This window comes from Nyctereutes procyonoides, unplaced genomic scaffold (assembly GCF_905146905.1).
Source record: "Nyctereutes procyonoides isolate TBG_1078 unplaced genomic scaffold, NYPRO_anot_genome, whole genome shotgun sequence".
NCBI lineage: Eukaryota > Metazoa > Chordata > Mammalia > Carnivora > Canidae > Nyctereutes > Nyctereutes procyonoides.
The window spans coordinates 44,636,942-44,655,923 of NW_026575121.1; the positions used below are offsets into that span (position 1 = coordinate 44,636,942).

The 18,982-nt window shown below is 37.4% G+C and overlaps 1 protein-coding gene across 1 annotated transcript in view; it reads left to right on the top strand.

Moving 5' to 3' along the window:
- Positions 1–18,982, top strand: part of GPC6 (glypican 6) — a 1,081,755-nt gene that overhangs the window by 495,669 nt on the left and 567,104 nt on the right. The window lies entirely within an intron of this gene.

Sequence of the window (18,982 nt, forward strand, 5' to 3'; positions counted from 1 at the left end):
GGGGAGTGCTGCTTTTCTGGCTTCATCTTTCTTTGTCATGTCTTACGTCTCCTCTGTGATGGGGAGGACACTGCAATTTCATTTCACGAAGGGTGGAAAGAAGCTTAGTAGTCTTTGAGGAGTCCCAGAATTACGGATTATGTCTTGGTTCACACTGAGACCTGCAGTTCATTCTTGGTTTGTTTACCCTTTTAGACTGAAATAAATAAATAACTTTTGAAAGTCAACCACATGAGATTTATAGTTGGTAGGAAAGGATCGTGGATGACTGATGAGAAACTATCACAATATGCAACCAATAGTTAAGGAAAATGATGAAAGCACCCTGCCTATTGAATTTTAAGCGTGGAGGAATCAAACTTGGATGAGTGTTCACCATAAAAGCTTGGAGTTTGTTGTACCTGGTTTAGTCTGGCAAAGATTAGGACTCTGGAGAGTCGAGCCAAGTTGCCAAAAACCATAGTTCTGCTGGGTGAAGTGACTCATGAATCATATTTTTAAAAGAGAATCCATACATATCTGACAGTATGCACTTTGCATATAGTCCTCATAGCATCTCATTTTCTCTGGTATTTGTTCAGGGGGCTTAGAGAATGAAGCACCTAAACTATTAATAAAATGTCACAAATGATAAAGAAAAGTAATGATGTCAACTCACCCTGGATAACTGTAGGTTGACTCATTACCTCTGGATGTTTTTTGCTCTATTTACAAAAATACCAGCATTACTTAACTGTAGGGCTGTCTGTGAAATACACATTTCATCACCTTCTTCCCAAAGAGTCATTGATTATTAAGTGGCACAATAGACTTAAACATGCTCATTCAGATTTGCACCAGCTAAAGCTTTATGCCTCCAGCCTGTTCACTCCTATCTTTCATATAATATGGAATGTAGGCATAGTATGGAATTTGTATGGATAGAAATGAAGGGATTCAATGGTGAAGTCTAGCCTTGGATGTCTGGTGGTGGGCAGGGAAGCAGCATTTGAGAGCTCAGTGATATAAGTGGAGGTGTGTTTTGGGGATCGTAAAAGGCAGTGCATGCAGAAGGAAGTGACATAAAAAGGAAGAAGTCTGGGTCAACACTTCTGTAATTCTTTGTGTGGGGAAAAAACAAAAAGACAAAATAAACAAAATGTTGTCATAATAGATAATGGGATGTGAAGAAGGGGTAATATAATTCCAGAATGTCAGTCCCGCATGGGCTTTTCCGGTCCCGTCATTCTCTTCATTCCTTAGATGAGGATCTGTCTCCAGGAAGGGCTGAGAGGCCAGTGCCCTTCTCAGTGTCATTCTGATGAGTTGTCTGCTGACCCCGAGTCTGGATTTCTTTTTTTTTTTTTATTTTTAATTTTTTTTTTTTTTTTTTTTTTTATTTATGACAGTCACAGAGAGAGAAGGAGAGAGAGGCAGAGACACAGGCAGATGGAGAAGCAGGCTCCACGCACCGGGAACCCGATGTGGGATTCGATCCCGGGTCCCCAGGATCGCGCCCTGGGCCAAAGGCAGGCGCCAAACCGCTGTGCCACCCAGGGATCCCCCGAGTCTGGATTTCTTAACTTCCTCCCTCATCCTTTTTTCTACTGACATGCTGCCTTTAGGAAAGAATAGAGCACCAGGAAAACTTGGAGTCATGTCAAATGTACAAATTCCTTCTATTCAATGATTATATTCTCTATCGCTTACATTGTGAGATTTTTTTTTCTTCAATTTCTTCCAATATATGTAGGTCATCATAGGGTACTACTTATCCTTACCAAGAAAGCTCTTGTATGGAGAATGTAGCTAAAAAAAGAAGCAGAGAATAAGAAATGGAGATAGTTTTAAGATAAAGTAGTAGAGTGCCACTCTAGTTAGAATATTTACTTAGCTTACGTATACAGTTTAGCTTCTTTATTTAGCTTCTATATGCCAAGAACTTCTCAAACAGATTTAAAATAGTCCATGTCTCCTTCCCTTCTCTATGATTGAAGGGTTCCTAGGGACCTCTACATTGCCTCTCTGCCAAATTCCTTAGCTAATCAGAAACTATTCTCTGTCATGGTTTTCTCATCTCTTCATTGGCTCCATCTTATGTCCTTTGACTAGGCAACCTCTTTGCAGAATAATATCTGTGCTGTCCATAACCATCAAACCATTAGCTGTCCGGCTTTCCCCACCAGGGTGTCTCCTTATTAGGCTTTATGAAGCACTGAGTCTCAAAAGACTGCTCATAGCTCTGGTTGCCATAACAAAGTTATGGGGACTTAAACAACAGGAATGTATTTCTTACAGTTCTGGAGACTAGGAGGTCCAAGGTCAAAATACCATATATTTGATTCCTGGTGAGTATCCTCCTCCATGTCCTGCAGATGGCTATCTTCTCACTGTTTTCTCACAAGATAAGCATAGTAACTTCCTATCTTTTCCTCCTCTCAGGATGACACTAATCCTATGAAGGAGGCCCCACCTTCGTGACCTCAACTAAATTTAACTACCTTGCAAAGTCTACACCTGAAAATACTTTCAAATTGGGGGTTAAGGTCTCAACATATGAATTTGAGGGAGTTGCACATATTTAGTTTGTAACAACTGTCCCTGGCCATACTAGCTTGAGATTCATTAGAAAGGTATAGAGTGGGAAGGTATAGAGTGGGAAGCCCAGCTTGCCAGGCAGGCAGCTTTAAGACTTCTCTTCAGGCAGAGGCCTTATAGCAAGCAGTCCATATTGCTAAACAGATTTCTTTTGCACCATGGCTGACAGCTCAGCTACAAGGATACAAGTCCAAACCAGGCAGTCAGCAGCGCTGCCTAAGCTCAGATGCCTCAATACTCATACCAGCCAATGTTTCCAACAGATCTATGGGCATGGTTGCCATTGTATATGATGAGGGGCATGACAGAAAAGTCACCACGTTTGGGGATACCCAACAGTATGAAGACCACTCTGGATAATTTAGTTTAATTTCAGGTTCCTCCAGGACTAGACCCAGTTTGCCAATCAGAGTCATTTTTTCTATAGGTTCTATTCGTAAGTAACATAGTTGGTATATACCAAGTGACCAGGGGAACAGAGCTTCACCATTCACTGGAGGTCAAGTTCTCACAAGGAAGGAAAAAGACTTCTGGTAACCATTTGCCAACACTTTTGGATTGGTGGACACCTTTTCTTCTATCTTACTTCTTCTCAGAGCCATTGTTAAGAACACTGAATTATTTTGGGAAGTTATCACAAAGAGCTTCATACTTTTAACTTGATCAGGAGATAAGTTATGCTAATAGTATACACTTTTCTCCCAGCTCTCCTTAGCATATTACTTTTACCAGAATCCCAGACACTAATGACACACTTGATGCTATATTTAGTAAAAGTCATTTATAATATCTGCATGATGGATTAACTTTTACAGGAACTCTTTAATAATATAATGTTGTATTCTGAGTAACAGCCTAATGCATAAATTAAATAAGTTAATACAGAGATATAACAATCATAATAAGTGTTGGTTCATCAATAAGCATCTATTTGGAAGCTCCAGTGAATCATGTCCTGTTCTGGACTCTGGAAATTTATGGTGAACAAGATGAAAAAAAAAATATTTAAAGAGCTTGTATTGGACTGACGAGATACTGTCAACAGGTTTAAAAACTAATATGATTTCAGTTATAGTCAGGTGATGCAGTGGATGTGAGACAGTATAGGGTGGAGTGCAGTGGAGTGCGGTGGGGTGGCTAAGTGTGGCAGAGGAATGAGGAATGGCAGATTTAACCAGAAAGATCAGGACCAGCCAAGGCCTATGGGAGGAGATGCCATCTGAGTTGAGGCACAACGACTTGAGAAAGGAACACCTCTGCCCAGTCCAATGGAGGAGCATCCTAAAGAAAAAGGAGCAAATGTCCAGAGATAGAAAAGTATTAGATATGCACCTAAATTGTGATAGCAACACATATTGTACTTATGGCCAATAATTACTGAGCTTACTCTGTGCTGGGCACTGTGTTAAGTGAGTACTTAATGCTCATTACCTCCTCTGTTTTTCTTTTTCTTTTTTTTTCTTTTTTTCTTTTTTTTTTGTATTTTTTTTTTATTGGAGTTCAATTTGCCAACATATAGTATAGCGCCCAGTGTTCATCCCATCAAGTGTCCTGCTCAGTGCCCATCACCCAGTCACCCCATTCCCCCCGCCCACCTCCCCTTCCACTACCCCTTGTTCATTTCCCAGAGTTAGGAGTCTCTTGTTTTGTGACCCTCTCTGATTTTTCCCACTCGTTTTCTCTCCTTTCCCCTATAACCCCTTTCACTATTTTTTATATTCCCCGTATGAATGAAACCACATAATGATTATCCTTCTCCGACTGACTTACTTCACTGAGCATAATACCCTCCAGTTCCATCCACGTCGAATCTAATTGTGGGTATTCGTCGTTTCTAATGGCTGAGTAATATTCCATTGTATGTGTGTGTGTGTATATATATATATATATATATATATATATATATATATATATATAATATATAATAATATATCATATAATTAATCTAATAATTATTATATATTATTAATATTTATATATCACATTTCGATGCACACCGAGGCTCCTTCACAGTTTGGCTATTGTGGACATTGCTGCTATAAGCACTGAGGTGCAGGTGTCCTGCCATCTCACGGTATCTGTATCTTTGGGGTAAATCCCCAGTAGTGCAATTGCTGGGTTGTAGGGTAGCTCTATTTTTAACTCTTTGAGGAACCTCCACACAGGTTTCCAGAGTGGCTGCACCAGTTCACATTCCCACCAACAGTGCAAGAGGGTTCCCCTTTCTCCACATCCTCTCCAACATTTGTTGTTTCCTGTCTTGTTAATTTTCCCCATTCTCACTGGTGTGAGGTGGTATCTCATTGTGGTTTTGATTTGTATTTCCCTAATGGCAAGTGATGCGGAGCATTTTCTCATGTGTTTCATGGCCATGTCTATGTCTTCTTTGGTCAAATTTCTGTTCATGTCTTCTGCCCATTTCATGATTGGATTATTTGTTTCTTTGCTGTTGAGTTTAATAAGTTCTTTATAAATCTTGGATCCTAGCCCTTTATCTTATATGTCATTTGCAAATATCTCCTCCCATTCTGTAGGTTGCCTTTTAGTTTTGTTGATTTGGCAGTGTGGCAGGATACAAATCAATGCCCAGAAATCAGTGACATTTCTATATACTAATAATGAGACTGAAGAAACAGAAATTAAGGAGTCAGTCCCATTTATAATTCCACCCAAAAGCATAAGATACCCAGGAATAAACCTAACCAAAGAGATAAAAATCCATACCCTAAAAACTACAGAACACTTCTGAAAGAAATTGAGGAAGACACAAAGAGATGGAAAAATAGTCCATGCTCATGGATTGGAAGAATTAATACTGTGAAAATGTCTATGCTACCCAGGGCAATTAACACATTCAGTGCAATCCCTATCAAAATACCATAGACTTTCTTCAGAGAGTTGGAACAAATCATCTTAAGATTTGTGTGGAATCAGAAAAGACCCCGAATAGCCAGGGGAATATTGAAAAAGAAAACCAGAGCCGGGGGCATCACAATGCTGGATATCAAGTAGTACTACAAAGCTGTGATCCTCAAGACAGTGTGGTACTGGCACAAAAACAGACACATAGATCAATGGAACAGAACAGAGAACCCAGAAATGGGCCCTCAATTCTATGGTCAACTAATATTCGACAAAGCAGGAAATACTATCCACTGGAAAAAGGACAGTCTCTTCAATAAATGGTGCTGGGAAAATTGGACAGCCACGTGCAGAAGAATGACACTAGACCATTCTCTTACACCATAGACAAAGATAAACTCAAAATGGATGAAAGACCTAAATGTGAGACAAGAATCCATCAAAATCCTAGAGGAGAACACAGGCAACACCCTTTATGAACTTGGCCACAACAACTTCTTGCAAGATACATCTATGGAGGCAAGGGAAACAAAAACAAAAATGAACTATTGGGACTTCATCAAGATGAAAAGCTTCTCATTTCTTTTTTAAACCATGCACAAGACTTTACAGATGAAAAACCTGAGCCCACAGAGGTGGGCTTCAAGTCACATAGGTTTTAGGTTTTGTATCTGAGACTTGAGCGCAGGTCCAAGGCCTAGACTCTAAAGCCTTCTCCTCAAGCCAAACCCAGAGTTTTCTAGAACGAGGTTGTTGTCACTGCCTTCAGCCTTGCTGTGCTTCTGAAAAGCTGACTGAGACTACAAAAAAAGAAGATGCCAAGAGTGATCAAGGAGAAATAAAAAGCACATGTATTTGGCCAGGCAAGCATTACTTTGCAGTCTATTAGCTACAGTTAAATATTTAACACCTTTGAAAGCTCTGGGTTGATGACATTTTCAAATTGCCAATTTCTGTTTACTTTGGGGCAGACTGCAACATTACCATATTCAAGATCAGTCAGCCTAGCCTTGCTCTGCTGAAACAGAGTGCTTCACTCTTAACACCCAAGGCAGAAGTTGGCTAACATTGTCTAAACAAACCAGTTTCAACAGAATTTTAAAGTTACTCAGAGATATATTGCTGTCAGAAAATATTTCTCTGAAAAGGCACAAAATTCTGCAGCATGACTCATTATTTACTGACTGGTTTTGTGGCAAATAACGTGCTTTTTAAAATGGAGGGCCGCAGCCAGAAAAAATAAACCCCTTTGGAAAACACACAATTCAGTTTCATTTGCCTTTAAAACCTTTTTTTTTTTTTTCCATTTGTACTTTTTTTTTTTCTTCCCATTTTAATGAGTACTGGCCTGGAGAAACACCCAAACATCTTTTCACAGATAACTATTTTAAAAGAACAGCATCTGGTTAATCTATCAAAACTATACCTTACAGATTTGGGGGGTGCATCTCTTATATTAATTAATATTAATATTAATATTTATAATAGCTCTTTTGTGTTAGACCTTCACTATGTGCAGACACAGGTCAAAGCACTGTGTCAACAACCTACATTAGACACTGAGAATATTCCATTTTACAGATGAAGAAGCAGGGACCAGTAGACCAACTCTCTTTCATCCCCTCCCAACTATCTCCAGAAGAATGTGTCTAATATTTCTTGTTGAACCCCAATGTCACAAGGGGGTAATGAACTAATACTACCTTGATCCATTAATGTATTTTTCTGGTTGATCTTTACAAGGTATGATCAATTATATATATTCTTTTGGAAGGCCAGAAAAAAAATGGTGCTTCTGCCCTTGGATTCACTAGAGGGAGTGTGGAAACACCCACATGATAGGCAGTTATTAGGCCAATTGCAATGTTTATGTATGTATCACTAAACATGACATTAAAACATTTCATTCAGGCTTACTTGTTCCTGTTAAACCATCAATTATATCCATCTCCTCTCTTGACTGGTTGGTAGGCATTCAGAAATGTCAGGTAGCTATAGAGGTGAGTAGAATTTGGGACATTCTTTTACCAAATAATGACTAGCTCCAAAGAGTAAGTACAGTTAAGTTAATGTTATGATTAAGCATATTTGCCCAGTTTTGTTTCCTTATCCACAGAGATACCTCTAATAATAAAAAATAAAAATAAAATAAAAAAAAAAAGATTGGGACTTAAAGCCACATCTGGGTGAGTTCAAACCCCATGATCTTCCAAAAAAAGACACACTTCTCTTCTCGTTGGTCATCCTTCTGACCCCAGTATAGCTTTCTAGTTGATACCATGTTGTCATCATTGCAAAACCATAGATAAAAGTATTTCGCATAGGGATGAAACTTGAGTGCTCAAGCAAATGTTCATTTCCACTCCCAAGCTCCCTTTCTTGCTTTTTTATATTCTCCCCTTTTCTGGATTCTTATCTCCTCTAATCTGGCAATTCTTTATATCTCCTAACTCTTCTGTTAGCTAAGATTGATGCCTCCTTGCAATATTGGCTAAGCCAAGTTATGCCTTTCCATTTGCCCAGATGACTCTCCCAGACCCAGCAAATCACATTCTAGTCTTCATTCAGTGTTCCATGTGCTCCAACGCAACTTCTTTGTTGCCAACGAGGTTTTTATTGTTTGCTTAACAAAATTATTTCATTAAATGAATGGCTTTAGGGATTCATTTGGTTTTATTACTGGCTTGGGAAAAAGATATGCAGCTTTTGTTAGAGTATATCAAAAAATGGGATCTGTACCTATATAGACATTATTTTTAATGATTTATTTCCCTGAATAGTAATAAAACTCTTTTATAGGTTTACTTTAATACATTTAATTGCTGCCTTGAGAATTCCAAAGCTTATACGTGAAGTGATACTGCTAATGTTTGTTACATTCCGGATCAGTCATCATTCATGAATTGGTATCTAGATCTATAGATCTATATAGATCTACATCTGTATCTATATCTACATGTATATGTAGATTTATATTCTATATATTACACCAACTGGGAGTCCTCTTTCATTAAGTTTGAGCTGCCATATGTTAAAAAAATACTACTTCCAACTAAAATATATTAAGGGAAAAGCAAGTTATCAAGTCTACCGGACTTATATTTATAACGCCAGAGGAACACTCAGTGTAAGTGAGATCTTGAAAGAAGAGTCAAAGGTGAACTTTTTCAATGCTGGTAATTAATTCTTGCTTTGCATAGGCTAATTGAGGGCAATCATTGAATACTTGATGTCATTTCATTTCCTAGCTGTCAATGGGACTACAACCTGCTTTTTCTGCTAAATCTGTTAACCTCTGGGCTTCCCTTTGCTGGTAGAGGGATTTTAAAGATAGAGGGACACCAAGAGCTTTGTTCTTTTTTTTGTGTGTGAACGTCAGTATTTTTCTTCAATAGAATGCTGTTCTCCTTTGACAGATTTTTCTTTTTCTAATATCTCTGTTAAGGAACACATATACACAAAAACAAAACAGCAGCATATTTTTGTACTTTGGGTACTAAAATGAATAAACTAGAGGATGGTTTCATGGATAGTCTGCTTTATGTTGCAAATTAACTAATGCTCCAATACATGCAAATACATTCAGTAATTCACTCAGCATATGGTTACTGCGGATCTAAGAGGTTACAGGTATTGTGCTAAGTATTGGAGAGGTGAGAAAGGTGATGTTAATTCTGCCTTCAAGCTGGTAAGATATCAATGTTGAGATTGGGGTGCACCTATTTGGAGGTAGCTTTATGCATTGCTGGTAATTTTCTTGGGTAACCAATTACAATTGTTGACCCTGTCCCTCTTCCAAGCTTCTATCCTAGAACAAGTCACTGTGCAATCTTTCCCAGCCCTTTCATTAATTCCTCTTTGCCTTAGTCTTCATCCCTATCCAGCTAAATCCCATTTCAGGTAAATCGCTTACTTGGCAATGGCTGAGCCCATAAAGCCAAGTCTTCCTTGGGGAAAGATATGTATTTACATGTGCTTTGGGTTCCTGGATTGCTGGATACATTTGCCTTGATGGCCAGTGAGATTATGGCCATGTATCCTTTCATCAAGTAACTCAGAGAACTATAGCAAATCTGAGTTGAACAAATCACTTTTCTTCTAAAGGATAATTGATATAAATATTTCTGTTTTTTTTTTCTTAAACACAATTTTGATCTCACCATATGTTTAGACTTAGTGTTTTACTCTTTGTTTTGTTTTGGTTTTTTTATGTCTAATTAACAGTGATACTCCTCTACTCTATAAAAAAAGACTATTCTGCCCTTTTTTTTTTTTCCAGATTTCCCAAATGTATGCACATGATCTCCTGCAACAGGAAAACTATACTCTCCATTGTTGGAGTTTGTAGTAAAGGGTTTGGGATATTTTTTCTTTTCCTTATAAATCTAAGGAATGGTTATCTTACAAAAGAGAAATTGGACTCATATTTTATATTTACCTGCCAAACCTACTTTTCCTTCTCCTATTGTTTTTTCAACCCAGTGTATTATTTATATCACATTCTGTACATAGTTTTGTGTTCTTTGAAAGCATGGACTGAGACTACCATCTTTATAACCCACCCAGAACTTAATGTGGACAACACAGCAAAGAAACTAAACCCATTGGGTTGAATTTTTTGGGCCTTAATCAATGTTAATTAGTTTTTTTTTTTTTGTATAAACAATATAATTTTTATCCCCTGAGCATTTTGACATACTTAATGACATTCTAAATTACGCTGGCTTCTTCAACTCTTTCTAGTGTCTATAGTTAAAAATTATTGAACACAAGTTCATAAATCATAAGTCTAGTGATAATTTAGAAAAATAGTACAAAGCCCCAAAGTATTCATGTAACAATAGATGACATCACTTGCCTGAAGTTCCAATAATGCTGGAACTGAATTGGATAGGGTGCTCTTGCATCTACTCTTGTCCTTCACAATGTTACTCAATTTCAGAGATTGCTTTATTATCCTCAAAACAGTCATATAACATCGTTTAATATAATCTCTATTTCTGCCCCAGTGTTTACTGTGTCCCATTTTCTATGTGGGTCAGTTCTTTGTCCTCTTACCAAACAGGGATGATGGCAGTTGTGAATACAGATCACCTCCTCCTCTGGTTTCTTCCGAGCCACCTTAGAATTAATGTTTGGCAAATGACAACCTATGTCATCTGATGGATGATGAGACTCTTTCACTCTATGGATAAAGACTATTCCGGGCTTTTCTTCAGATTCCCCAGATGCATGCACATGATCCTCTGGGATGGGAAGACTATACTGTTTCTACTGTTAGAGTTTGTAGAAAAGGATTGAAGACATTTTTAAAATAATTCTATGGAATGCTAGTTATCTTACAAAAGGGAATCAAACCCAAAATATTTAGAAGAGAGTACCAAGATCAGAAGTTAGGTAAGAATAAGGTAAAAGTAGTACAATTATGTTTAATTGGACATGATAGTCACGGAGACATAATGAAGAAGGGAAATGAATATGGATTCAAGATAAAAAATAATGACAGCAATTTTTTTCTCAAAATGTGAAGAAAATGTATATCAGCAATTCAGAATGAAATACATATGTGTTTATGTGTGTATATATCAAATTCATTAACTGTACACTTAAAGAAAAACACAACTTTTTTCCCTGAAGAGTACTTCACCATAGGCTACACACATAGTCAACTACATTCCTCCATACCAGATTCCATTAGCTATTGTAAATAATTAGCTCAGCCATCATTCTAGTTTTTTTTTTTTCCCATCTCTTCATCTTCAAATGACCCCTAGCTTAGTTGAATTGTTAAAAACAGCATATAAAACAACCCCTGAAGCCTTCTCTAACTGCTGCACAGCATTCTTCATTATTAAACAGCTGGCATTCTTGCTATATGAAATTTCATTAAATTAACCTTAATGGCTTAATGTTTCCAAAAAAAAAAAAATAAAGTAGATTTTTAGATATAACTTCTGCCATTATCCAATATAACTTCTGTTAAAGATATGGCATTGTTGATGTTTAAAACAAGTCTTAGGATGGTTGATTAATCTGCAATTTGTCCTTATCTTCGAATCTTTATTTGGGGCTTCACCTTTATTTTTCTTTGTTCCTGTTTCTTTATTTCCATAGAATAATCTATTAACACAAAATAACTGGATTTTATGTGATATAATAGATTCTTTAAAAATTTCTGTTTGACCTTATTGAGTGAAACTTTATTTTTTGATTATCTCTGTTGTGTGAAGTATTGTTACAGGCATGCATAAAAATGGACCAATAAAATCAAATATATTTTCTTACAGACTAAAAAAAAAATGTATAATGATACTTCTTTAACCATTTATTCTCTACTAACAAAAGGCTTTCATGTGCATTGCTTTGATCCTGGGAAGACTATAGGATTTATTCTTATTTTGTGAATGAAAAACAGGCTTTCAGAGACAATTAATTGACTTACTCAAGTTAAGCGATGGTTATGGAAAGATCAGGATCCATACTTGGTGCATGTCTAGGGCCCTTTACACTAAATTCTCATCCCTGGAATTTGAGTGCTGAAAATGTATGTTAGTAGCATTTGAAAATGTCACTATGAGAAACATAGGAAAGGGGGCAAAGGCCATCAATGACATTGGGAATGACCCTATGGGATCATTCCACAGATTAGGATGATATAATCTAAGTTTATCTGAGCTGCCTTATTGAGCCATAACATTAGACATAGGACAAATAAACAGGGCTAATACATTAATGAGATCTGGTATATGACTCTTTGTAAGTGTATACAGAAGTAAAATGTCTTTTCTTTTAGCATCAGCACCCTTGAAAAAATAAAATGCCTATTTTTAAAGTAACAAAAGTTGTAGGCAGTTCCATAATAAATGTCCATGATCACAACCCTCATGACTGATGCTCTCCAAAGTCATATGCAGTATCTCAACCTACACTGAAAAATGCCATATTTTCCCACCCACCACACTTCCATCATGCAGCCTCCATTCCATTCTAGATGCTTCTTCCCCAACCTCTTGCTCAAGTTTATGCTTCTGTGCATGCTTCTGTGCTTTTAGTGATTCTGTTCCTTCTGCCTAGAATGATCTTGCCACTTATTGCCTCTTCTGTGAGAGTGATGCATTCTTCATGATCTTTCTCAATTCCGTTGCTAGAATTGCCTCAGCCACTTTGTCCCAAAAGCATTTGGTTTATACCATAAAATCTTAAGTAGAAATTATAACTTCACACAATGATTAGCTGTAAATGTCCCAGGGTCTTTGATCATACTGTGCCAGGCTCACCATGGCGTCCCTCTGCCTAACATAATACCGTGTATGTAAGGTAGGGCTTATAAACTGAATCTTTATTTAATGGAATCACACAGAGATAATCAGAGGGAGGGTGGGGTTTGAAAAAGGGTGACAGATATAATAATAGGCTTTATTCATGACTTAGAAAGAGTGATTTTTTTTTTTTTTCTGAGTTTGAGAACTATTAGAAGTACTTGTTTCCTGTGGGTCCAGCTCACAGATCAAGGAGACCTGAATATTTGCTTCTACATGACTGGACCGGAGCCACCCTATACGGATATTTTGGCTGCTGTTTGCTTCCTTCCATCTAGACTATTCTATCTATAGCTCTGGGACCACTAAGTAGCCCTCCTCCTCAAAGTGTGGGCTTTTACAGCCTCGTTCTGCTCACACTAACTTTCCACAAAAGCACATACCTTTTCAGCTTCTCTCTCAGATACAGAATGAAATTTCTCAGGTCAAGGTTTATTTTGAGTTTATTTTATCTGCTTCAGAAGGCTACTGCTAAAACCTCTTTTTCTAGCCTTGATCCTCTTCTTGGGTGTATCCCTAAGAGAAGTGGCCTGTCACATGCCTACTTGAAGAGAAATTCTGAAAGTTGCTTTAAATTCATGCTTGTATGTCTTTGGAAACTGGAATTATAGCCAAATTAATCATGTTCTCCATGGAAATGGGTGGGTGATTGTGATTTGTATGCCTTGAAACATGTACAAATAGCCATAACAAAGACCCAGATCATCTGAAGGACTTCAGGGGTGGGTGGGCCACTAAGGTGTTTCATGCAGGATGCAAACTTTAAGTGAACTCTGCATAATAAATAAATTGAATTGAAGTGGAAATGGCCCAGGTTCCTGGAAAAACTTGAACAATGGTACAGAGATATAAAAGAGATATGTGCTTAAGAATAGCAAGTACTCTCATTCTCCAGAGGAGAGGATTTTGTAGGCATTAATGAGGTGCCTTAACTAACAAGGTGCCATTAATACCAAGAAGAAAAAAGGTTCATTCACTAGAAAGCCAGTGATTAGATGTTAAAATTATGATCCTAGGTGACAAATCTGGCAGCATCAGAAGACTAGAGGCAGGGGAATCGTTTCAAAGGTTTTCGATTATCCAGACATGAGGGATAAAGGCCTGGATTGGAGTAGAAGGAAGGAAATATATTGTACAGAATGTGATAAATGGAGTAGAAAAGGAGGATATAGTCTTTCAGAAACATTTTTATAAGTTTTGAAAACGTATTGCATTTGTTCTTTAGGCCTGGCATGCGTAATTGCCATCCGGGGATTTGTTTTTATGGCTCATTGGTGTGGCACTGTTTCTGAAGGCCTGGGGTGGGGCTGAGGAATTGATGTTTTAAGAGAATGACTCAATCCTTTCTGACACAGGTGGTCCATAGATCATGATTTGAGACGCACCAATTTAATCCGTTTGAGGAAGGAAAGAGAAGTGAGGTCCTGGCGACTGTCATGAGACAATTATCCTGTGCAGTCCCCTTTATTGATTGTTTTCTGATTTCAAACTTTATTCTCTAGCCATGTGTTAATTTCATATTGTAGAATAAATCCAGGGGACTTAGGAATAAATGTGGAAAAGGAAGAATGGAGAGGAGAACCCCCCTATAACCACCATCATGAGAGTTGTCTGGAGCACTGGAAATGCTGCCCTGGGATTCTGAGGGGTTGCCCGCTGACCAGGGAGGTAGGGACCCCCATATCCAGATGTTGTGTTCAAAACCAGAGGACTGGGCAGAGGAAGATAGTGAGGAAGGATAGAAAAGACCTGAAAACAAAACAGTACATTCTCCCCAAAAGTGGAGACAAGGGGAAGAAGGTTAAGGAGCAAAATACTTGAAATAGGAACTTTGAGAGAGCTCCAGGATGGTCCTAGTCCACAAAATTAGAAGAGGTTCACACCTTAGGCTAGACTCTTGTTTTTGTTTCTCGTTCAAGAGCTCTAGGCTTTTGATCACCATAATACTTGCCATGATTATGACTATCATCGTATTAAAAGGCTACAGTACATAAGGAGAAAAATAGCTTATTGTTCAGATGAGCGTCTTTTCAGAGTGGACATAATGACTACATTCTCTTCCCTTTTTCACTAATGAAATGACATAAGCTATTAGGCATATACACAGCTACTATACAATGTCAGCTAGTCAGCTGCAAAATTTCAAGCTGGAAAAAAAATTGTGAGCCATTAAAACGCAATAAAGCATCTGAAGACTGAAAACTTTCATTCAGTCAAACATAAAAGTTAATGAAATTATTTAAATATATGCAGTCCAGAAACCGTTTAAAAATCCCTTGCATGCTGTGACTAAGCAACCTGGAGTATATTCGAATGAAAAATTATACACATGCAGAAAACAAGAGGTTAATAAGGATTGTCACTGAAACCTGAACCCAGTTTGGTGAGTAGCATGAGATTAGTCTTTGAGTTTAGAAAAATGTGATTTTACTTCCAACCTAGCAAGCTTATTATGTCTGCATTTCCTCAGACTTTTACATGGCCTTGAGCAATTTGGGCTGAAGCCAGATATAACATTTTTATTTCAGCAAATCACTTCCCATTGTTGTACATTTTAAGGATGTACTGAAAGGTACTTTCATGTCTGGAAATATCAGCTGATCCCCCAGCAATGATACCTCACTTACGGGGGCCTTTATATAAACCACAATGTTTTCTTTAACAATTAAACTATCTTAGGAATGGTAATAAATGCTAACTACTCTATTACCACATTTTGAAAGAAAAAACTTCTTTTTAAAGAGTTCTGTTTACTTAACCTGTGAAAAGATGTCTTATCCTTTTAATAATCCCTTTTCTTGAAAAAAAAAAGGCTACTTTATATGAGAGTGGCTGTCAACTTTTTCTGCAAGGGGCTAAAGAGTAAATATGTTTTGCTTTGTGGGACCATACAGTCTCTCCCCCAACTACTCAACTCTGTCATTTTAGTGTAAAGCAGCCACACACAATATATAAATAAATGGGTATGTCTGTTTTCCAATAAAACTTTATTTATAAAAACAGACAGCCATATTTGGCCTGTAGGCTATAGTTTTCTAGCCCCTGTGCTATGAGATTGTTTGTCTAACATGTCAGCAGTGTAAATATGCTTGTGATTTAACATGTGGAGTTATATCCCATACCTCTGACTGCAATATCATGATAGCTATGCATCATAACTCAAGTTATGAACATTGCCCAATTTTGAGATTTTCATTAAAGACATGAAGCACATATGTAGAGCTGGCAGGGATTTGGAATGTATTCAGAAATTCTCTAAGATACAGGATATAGTTTACTAGTTCTACTAAGTTAACAATGGAGTGTATTATACCACTACAGATGGGATTTGGAAAAATAGCACTTACTAAAATATCTCTTTACTCCTTCTCACTCTTTACACACATGTACAAACCCTGTCTGCCTGACATGTTTAGTACCTCTCTAAAAAGTTCTTTCTCTAGCCCTACCTGTAGACTAGGTGAGATACCTCCTAAATGCATTAATTTCTATTTGTAATTCTTATGTTCTATTGGACTAATGTGCTTGACACAGGCAAAAAGACTGAGAGAATAGGTAAGCAGCTAGGCAGGGGCCATGTACTAAAGGGCTTTCTGGGCCATGATTGATGGCTGCATTAATGTAAGAGCAATGGAAGCCAGTGGGGGAATCAAACATGAAAGGTGCAGATCTGAATGATCTTTTAAAAGATGACTCTATGAAAAATGAACAATGGAGGGATGAGATAAAGAAGAAGAAATCAGTGGGAAGCTACTTAGTGATTCAGGGAAAGATGATGATGGCTTGAACCAGGAGGGTAGCAGGAAAGGTAGGTAGAGATAAGTACTGAAATTCATGTTTTATTTTGGAGATAGCCCCTATAACTTTGCTAGTAGATTGGGTGTAAGAGAAGGAAAAGGGGGAAAGAAAGACAAAAAGAAAGTCAAGGATACCTTCAAGGTTTTGAGTTAAACTGGGAAGATGGTGGTATCTTATACTGTGGATGGTACTGATATATGGGAGAGGAAATAAATGCTCTGATTTGTCTCTTTCATTCAAAATGCCTAATTGGTAAGGATCTTGAGTGAGCAACTGGCTATAGAAGTGTGGGTTAGGAAATGAGGACAAAAGATATATTTTTTTAAAATATTTTATTTATTTATTCATGATAGAGACTGAGAGAGAGAGAGAGAGGCAGAGACACAGACAGAGGGAGAAGCAGGCTCCATGCAGGGAGCCTGATGTGGGACTCGATCCCGGGACCCCAGGACCACACCCTGGGCTGAAGACAGCACTAAACTGCTGAGCCACCCAGGGATCCCCAGGACAAAAGATATTAATGCCCTGCAATATCTAGAGGTGTCAATAATCCATGAGAATTTATTGTGTTCTCATAATATGCCTAACCGTAGGCCATAAGTTGTCAGGGAATAAAAGAAGAATGCCATGGCTTCTACTAGCAAGCAACTTCAAATGAACATGGGAATACAGTACAGGACTTAAGTATTTGAGTGAATGGCATTCAGCATACAACATATAGCATACCGTTAAGTGTGGATATCTGCAAAAAATGCCTAGAGACAGTCAGAGATAGTTGTGACACATGAGCCCCTACAGAGAGTAGGTGGAGCACCAAAGACTACAAATGAAATGGATTGCTGCATAAATCAGATTTATTGACCTTGGTCCAACCAACATTCCCACTACTCTATTTGTCAAGGACTGTGAGGAGAGAAGTAAACTCAAGTTTCAAGTGAGAGTTTTGGCTCTGATTTTAGGAATAAGGAGAAATACAGTCTTTGCTCTACACAGACTCATTTACTTTGCCCATGGCTGAAAAGAAAGAAGGTAACACTCTTTGAAAAGGCATTTTAAGGACTTTCTTTATGAAGCAGCAAAAATATTTGGGATATAAACATGTCTTATAAAATCAGTCATTGAGAACACAGTAACAGGCATGAGGCCATCTTTAAATGTCAGTGGTAAGAGCAAAAATAGATTTTAGGTTAATGAAGGTGACATTATCATATTCAGTCTATCACTGGGTATTTGTTTGAACAAACTCTTAGAAGCAAAAGTTAAAAATACATCAGTTATGCCCAGTTAGGAATCAAAAGCTTGAGGCCCTTCTTAGGCCTTTCGAACAAGATAATAGATGAGATAATAGATGTGAACTATTCAGTTCACAAATTTGAAACAGAAGATTGTTTCCCAGTGGTAAATCTGTGTTTCACAGAACATAACATTTTGGGGTTAGTCTCTGTCAATGTGGACACTAAAGATTCCACTATATTTATTTTAGAGTTACATATATGTTTAAATAGAAGAGGTATGATTAGTCTACTCTCCAATTCCAAAGAACTAAAACGTATAAAGAAACTCTTAGGTTTGAGGCTAGCTGGGGGATATATATATATATATATATATATATCAGATTGTTATTGGTGATTCAGGTTTTAGCTTTGAAGTATTGAGTTATTGATTAATTAAAATAATAGCTTGTGTCTTGGGATATTTTTCTCATTCCTTATATTAAAGGGGGAATCATAATGCCACATATAAAGTGCACCTGGATACTTGGATAATAGAGGTAGTTGAAGGAGAAAGACTTCTACTATTTTTATTGCTAAAACAATGACAAGCTTATTGACAGTTTCTACAGATAAATTAACTCTGTTAATGATGAGGAATCAGAGCATTTTTTCAAAAGACTGACAGACCTAAATCATAGGCATCTCTTGGTATTTGCCCAGTGGGACTGAGATATACTACAGGGTCTGTTATATCTGCAATATGGGGAAAGATGTGAAAAATGTGTTCCAGACCACTGATGGTGCTCTCAAAAAAACATGTCTATGAAAAATGTGTTAGATCTTCAGTTGAGGTTATAATAAACATAAAAGGCAGTTCAAGGTACTTGAAGGATGATCTTTTTTTTTTTTAGAGAACTATAAAAAGGTATACGGGACCTTATTGCCATCATCAGAACCTGGTAAAGGGTCTTCTACACACCATAGCCTTCTTCGTCATGCCATGATTGATCCCAAGAGAGATACTAGTGAACAAAAGCTGTTATAGAACCAATGTCTCTTTTGGGTGAAGAATACAACTTTTATATCTACCCTTTTACTTCAATAGATGGTCCTACCTCCTATCTCCTTTTAACACAAATTTATGAAGTCAGATTTAACATATGCCTAATATATATTCAGGACATTATCCTAAGCAAAAGAGAATACTAAGGT